This window comes from Scomber japonicus, chromosome 9 (assembly GCF_027409825.1).
Source record: "Scomber japonicus isolate fScoJap1 chromosome 9, fScoJap1.pri, whole genome shotgun sequence".
Classification (NCBI taxonomy): Eukaryota; Metazoa; Chordata; class Actinopteri; order Scombriformes; family Scombridae; genus Scomber; species Scomber japonicus.
Genome location: NC_070586.1, coordinates 29477239 through 29483328, shown reverse-complemented (window position 1 = coordinate 29483328; position 6090 = coordinate 29477239).

Genomic DNA, 6090 nt, shown 5'->3' with positions numbered 1-6090 from the left:
ATATTAGCCACATTCGTCCATATCATAGTGTATTGTTATTGCTATTAATTATTATAATAGTACTAGTCAAGGTAAAGCTAGTATGGCAATGTCATGTGCATGATTGTAAGATTTGCTGATGCACAGTTAAACAATGACACATAGCAGTAGTTTTCTTTCCCCTTGATTTATTCAAAGAGGATGACCACATACTCATTTGAATGTGTCACCAACATTTCCACCACAAAAGTGTCAAATACAGCTTTTTTTTTTTTTTTTTTGCATAAATGCATACACCACCTGATAACAAATAAACAATCAATTGTTATATCATAAACAATTTAAAGGGACACATGAGTTCATCGTAGACAACAGCAGACACATGTTAGAAAAACACAGGTGTTATGAATAACATTAAAAATGGATCTGTTCAATTCCACTAAACCATGACATTGTGACAGCGAGCCAGCATGCACAGTATACTGACCGTGAAACCAAAACCGCTAAATGAAATTCAGCCACCATTAATGTTGTTATTTACACCTGTGCTCTTCCAGTTATATTTCAAATTGTCTTCCATGAAATTGACATATTGCCTTGACTAGCATTGCCACCATTTTTTATAATTTGGTGTGCGTTTACCAGACAGCTAATGTCTCACGCCAGTGGGGCAAAGATAATTGCTTAACATTTCTCTAGTCCCTTAACAAGTTCACAATTGCACGCATGTTCGTTTTTTTATGTTTAGTCCTGTCTCCATTTGCTCTCTGAAGCATCCTTCATAAGTAAAACATAAGGGAGCAGGAGCAGGAGCACCATCACTAGCCATTAAGAACCACTGTATTTACTGTAAATGTATCATGCATGAGCGAGGAGGTTTCTCGGCTCCCCACAAGAACAACGCTTGGCCTAAATGCTGCTGTAGCTGCAGTGAATTGCACATCGCAGGGAACTCTCCAGTTGACACTGCAAATTGCATCCACGGCACGCCTCATGACTGTTGATTGAATGTAATTAAGTTTTCCTCCTCTGCAATGAAGGATATTTTTCCCCCCAGCACGGCACTCTTGATAGGAAAGAGTGGGTATCGAGGGCAGTCTTTGTGTGTGTGTGTGTGTGTGTGTGTGTGTGTGTGTGTGTGGTAAGGAGGGTATCAGAATGCATGTTTGATCTACATCCACTCACAGAGAGAGTGGTGAGGAAGAACATTTTTGTGGCTTCTGATTACAACCATTCCCATTCCAGTATGTTTAATGCACTGAGCTCACATGATAGCTAACATTATTGTTCCACTGTAGTAGCGGTGGCTATCATGCTGCTAAAATGGCAGCTTTTTTTTAGTAATGCTTTCTAGAACATACTAGAGAACCTCGAGCAGTCTTCTCAGATGAATAATGCACAGGCTATCGCTAACAACACCCTGGGTTTTGAGTGCTGTGCTGTGCTGTGCTGTGCTCTGGTCTAATCATGGTGACTTCTTCTCGGGCTCTAAACACTTTTTTTCTCTCTGCCTCTTTTGCCTAGGAGAATGAACTTCAAGATTTTCTCCAGGAGAACAAGCACTTGAGCCTCCAGTTGTTCAGCAATAGCCACAAGACATCTGAGTATGAGAAGGTAAGAGACTGCAACGCTGTGGTTTTTGATGTCTTGACTATGTACACACTTCACTGGCACTCCACCTGCACTTGTTTTTGCAGGTTTCAAGCTGTGCCATATTTGTGCTGTGAATACATTTTAAACACCAGTTTTTAAGCATGGCTCTTTGGATGACATTGTTGGTTGGACACTTGCTCAGTCCTCTGACTTTGTTCCAGACTGAAATGTCTCTACAACTACTGGATGGTTTGCTGTGGAATTTTGTAACATTCATAATAGTCAGAGGATGAATCACAATGACTTTGGTGATCCTCTAGCATCACAGTGAGGTTGTTTTTTTCTTTGCAATAATTGGATGGATTCCCATGAAATATGGTACTGATAATGCCTGCCTCAGGATGAAATGTAACACTCCTAGACAGCCTCACAGAGCAGCTAGCATGGCTGCAGACTAAGTCTCGCTTCATAGACCATGGCATCTCTGGACTTAACATTACCACTACTGTATATCTGATGTAACATGTAAAGCTAAAACTGCCCTTGGATACTATAAAGATGTAGAGCTGTTTTTCCAGTTTCTGGCTTATCAATGCAAAGCAAAGAGACTATATATTCTATAAAAACACCATCACCTTCCTTTTTAACCCAATGACCTCCAAAGTCTTCTGAGCTGATAACACCACTGCAAAGTAGATCAACAAACAAAGAGCATCAGGTCTCTCTATGGACAGGGAAGCAATTTCCTGAAGGAGTTGATTGGCAGGTAGTTGCCGTTGGGGTTGAAGAAGGGCTGGGATGCTGGTTATTGATGTCTTATCAGGACTTGGGTGGCTCTCGGAGCAGCTATCCTGAACTGTTATCACTCTGACGGATATGAGAGCAGCACTCTGCAGGGCAATGCGGATATTAGCCCTCGCTTACACCCCCATGTTCTGATCCATATCGTCTCTGAATGAACTAGGAGGGGCTGCGAATGGCATCTCCCTCTACCCATAATAGTCTATTGACCTGCTTCTGCTGAGTCCAATATAGTTCCGTTCGATCTGTCTACATTAGGTCTGACAATCGCTGCTTTCCATGCGGATAGTTTTTACTGTGTGGAGGCGGGCCGTTCAGATACAGACTCACTGGTTTCTGTTTGTGTTTTGCTTTGCTGATGTGTGTTGAAACGCCCTCCGCTAGGAATCATTAGTCATTCATGGCTGCTCTGAGGATGGAGGCTTTACCACATTATGGCTGTAGGAACCAATCACTTTTTTCCTGATTAGGGGGCTTTAAAAGGCTGATTGAAATAATAATACAACTGGTCTGTGGGAGGGGAGGCAGAATATGACGAATAAGCAAAAAAAGATTTTTCAGATATTATTCACAATAGTAGCAAAGTGCTCATTGGTGTTGAATTCCTGTATGGTGTTATAATAATGTGCTTCGTTCAATTGAATGCTTAGTGTTTGGTTAACAATGAAGCATGAATAATTTATTAATGTTTTGGTCTACAGCCACAGTAGTGAATTATGTTAGCCTTACATTATTATATTATTTAAAGGCTTTTATCACCAAAACCAGCCCGCTCTGTCGTCTGGCTCCTAACAATTTCTGCCTGTCTTAAAGAAAGTCATTTTTACAGTATGGTGCTCAAAATGTACTAGAAGAATTGGAACAGCTGTACAATGGAATACAATCCAGTGCCACAGTTCAACCTTTATAAAGCTTATTACATTTTTTGTTCAACTCTATAGTCAGTTAGGAGGCTTTGTGGTTTCATTGGATTGGGCCAAAATGAACTTCTGGAAGTGTGTAGATATTGTGGTCACTAGTTAATCTGTCTTTATTGTTTACTGTTATTGTTTTTTAAAAATAACACAGCTATTTAATTATATATAGGGCAGCTGGCTGTATGACTTGTAAAGTCACTACCTAATCAACCTAACTAGTAGTTACTTTTGGAAGTTGCGGACACTGTAGCGCTCTCTACTCATCCTCACCCTCATCTCTTTCTTAATGTGAATAAGGTCATTTTTGGTCTTTGATAATTAGCTCATGTATCATTTTGCTCCATTGTCTTTTGCCTGGCAGCACCCTGTAGTGATCAAAGTGTTGCAATTATAATCGGCAGTGATGCATTTAATGTAAAGCTCATAAAATAGGTTTTATCATTGCCAACGTGGTCTGATTGGGTTAAATGTACCCTTTATAGCATTTGACTGCTAGTTGTGCTGTGGAGCAATGTTTTGATGACACAAATTCCCAAGGACACACATGATGCAATACACATAACCGCTAATGGTGTTACACTATTCCACTGAGCAATAATGCACCAAGCAAAATGCAGGGAAGAAGCAGACTGCATCTAAATGCAGGTTTTGTTTTTTGTTTTTCAAAACAAACCTGCTTTGCAATTTTTTTATGGGTTAGGAAATGCTTTCAAGACATTTGTTTGGCCTCAAAGAAACACGCTGTTCCTTTTATCGAGAAACACTGAACGTAAACAGAATTTTGTTTGTTTACTAGAAAAACTCCACAGAGCACCTTTAATATCTTTATACAGCAAAAATACCACACACACCAAGATAGATCCAAAACAAAACATAACAACTTCTTATGAAGAGAAAATAAGCAGTATAGGATCCATTTATTTATTTTCTATGCCCACATTCTCTTCAGGTTCAAACTCCATATCTGACCATTATATAACTCTGAACAATGAGGGGATGGAAACTTTTGGGTTTTGGCTCATTAAACTTGTAATGAAAGCTGAAGAACTGGAGAAAGTGGGCCATGCAGGGGACCCAAAACATTGGAATTAGGGAATGACCTCTCATATACATACAAAAAAAGACATGGACATGCCAATATTCCTGAAAAGGCAACACATTGTCCCAGTTATTGTAAGACAGATGCTGAATGTTGGGCAGTGAGGGCAGTGTGAAACCAAATAGAAAATGCTGCTGATGAAACAGCCTGGTTTTGACCCAGGGAACACAAACAGTAGAGTAGCTACACTCTCAAACTCAGACTCTTTGCTCCTTGAATGTTCTGTCTGCACAGGTGAAGTCTGAGTATGCCCAGCTCAAAGAGACCCTTGGTGCTGTGACGCAGGAGAGAGATTTAGCCCTGTGGGAGAGGAACCAGCTCCAAGGCAAACTGGAGAACCTAGAGCAGGTGCTCAAGGTGAGGAACCCGGCTCCAAGGGCAAGCATGACCCCCACTTTCTGTCAGTACTGTGTGCATTTCTAGTAGTACGTCTATCCCGGGATCCTAATTCAGGTGTTTTTATGGAGCCTAACCCTTTGCCAGTGCCCTTCCCCTACCTGTGCTACACTGCCTCCATCTGGTAATCTTCCGCTATACTGTCTAATGTCCCTGACATGTCTGTTGCCTTCCAGTGTCGTGTTGGGAGGTCTGACCAGGAGCTGTGAAAGAGTAGAAGCTTGGAGCAGTCTGCCCTTCCCCTTCCCTTCCTATTCCACCCTTTCATGTTTTCCCACCCTACCTGGTCTGTCCCTTCCCACTTCCCCACTCCCCCTGCTAGAATTATAAGGTATTACTGCTATGTCTATCTGTTAGGGAGCAGTCCTGTTAAATCCCATTCTGAATGCTTTCTGTCCACCTCAGTGGCTGTGCTTATCTTTCCCTATATCCGTGGGCTGCTTACCAGACATACGAATGGTCACCTGGCTATAAGACCACAGCACTGTGGAATGTGAATTTTGCATGAGGCAGGACAAAGAGTTTGGCTTGATGACGACGGGAGGGGGAGGAAGAGACGTTAGAGAGACTGGGTCACCCCCCTCGTGATGATAATGTCACCTACAAGTTCGATGACATTACCTATCCTAGACCTTAATTTCTATTGGCATGAAAATGTCATTTGCTTCTTTCACCTAACAGTGTCGCAAATATTCACGTATAGTGGGAGCAGTGATGTGACTGGATGACACAGACATATTGTGTTATGAAGAGCCAAGCATTCAGTCCCCTTGTATTGTATGGCTTCTTTTGTTGTTATGGATGACCACAGAAAAGTGAGCACGCTACGGAGTTTGCTCACCCTTTTCATGTAACTTAAAACCCTGTATTGATCATGCAAAGACAACATTGCTGAGGACAGCTTTTCAAACAGTCCCAGTAACAAGACTTCTAACAGGTATTATGTTACCTAAAGGGGGCAGCAAACCTGACTGTGGATTGATGTAGTTTTTTGTTCACACAGCTAAGCATCTCTAGTCCTCATCCATAAGCACCTTTTGTGCAAAAAAATTTGATCTGATCTGAGCTGCGGATCATTTGACATAAACTGTTGTCACGTGGCATTTGCTGTGGCATAGTTTATGTTTCTTCTTGTTTTGAAGGGTTTAAAGGTCAGTACACTGTTAACCAGCCTCTGTGTGTGTGACGTGTGTGTGCACAAGTAACACCTGTGTTGTCTCTTGAGTGTGGAGTAGAAGACTGGAGATGCATTTTGTGTTGGCTCCGTGCCGTTGGGTTTTAGTTCCACTAACAGCAGCCCTCTTT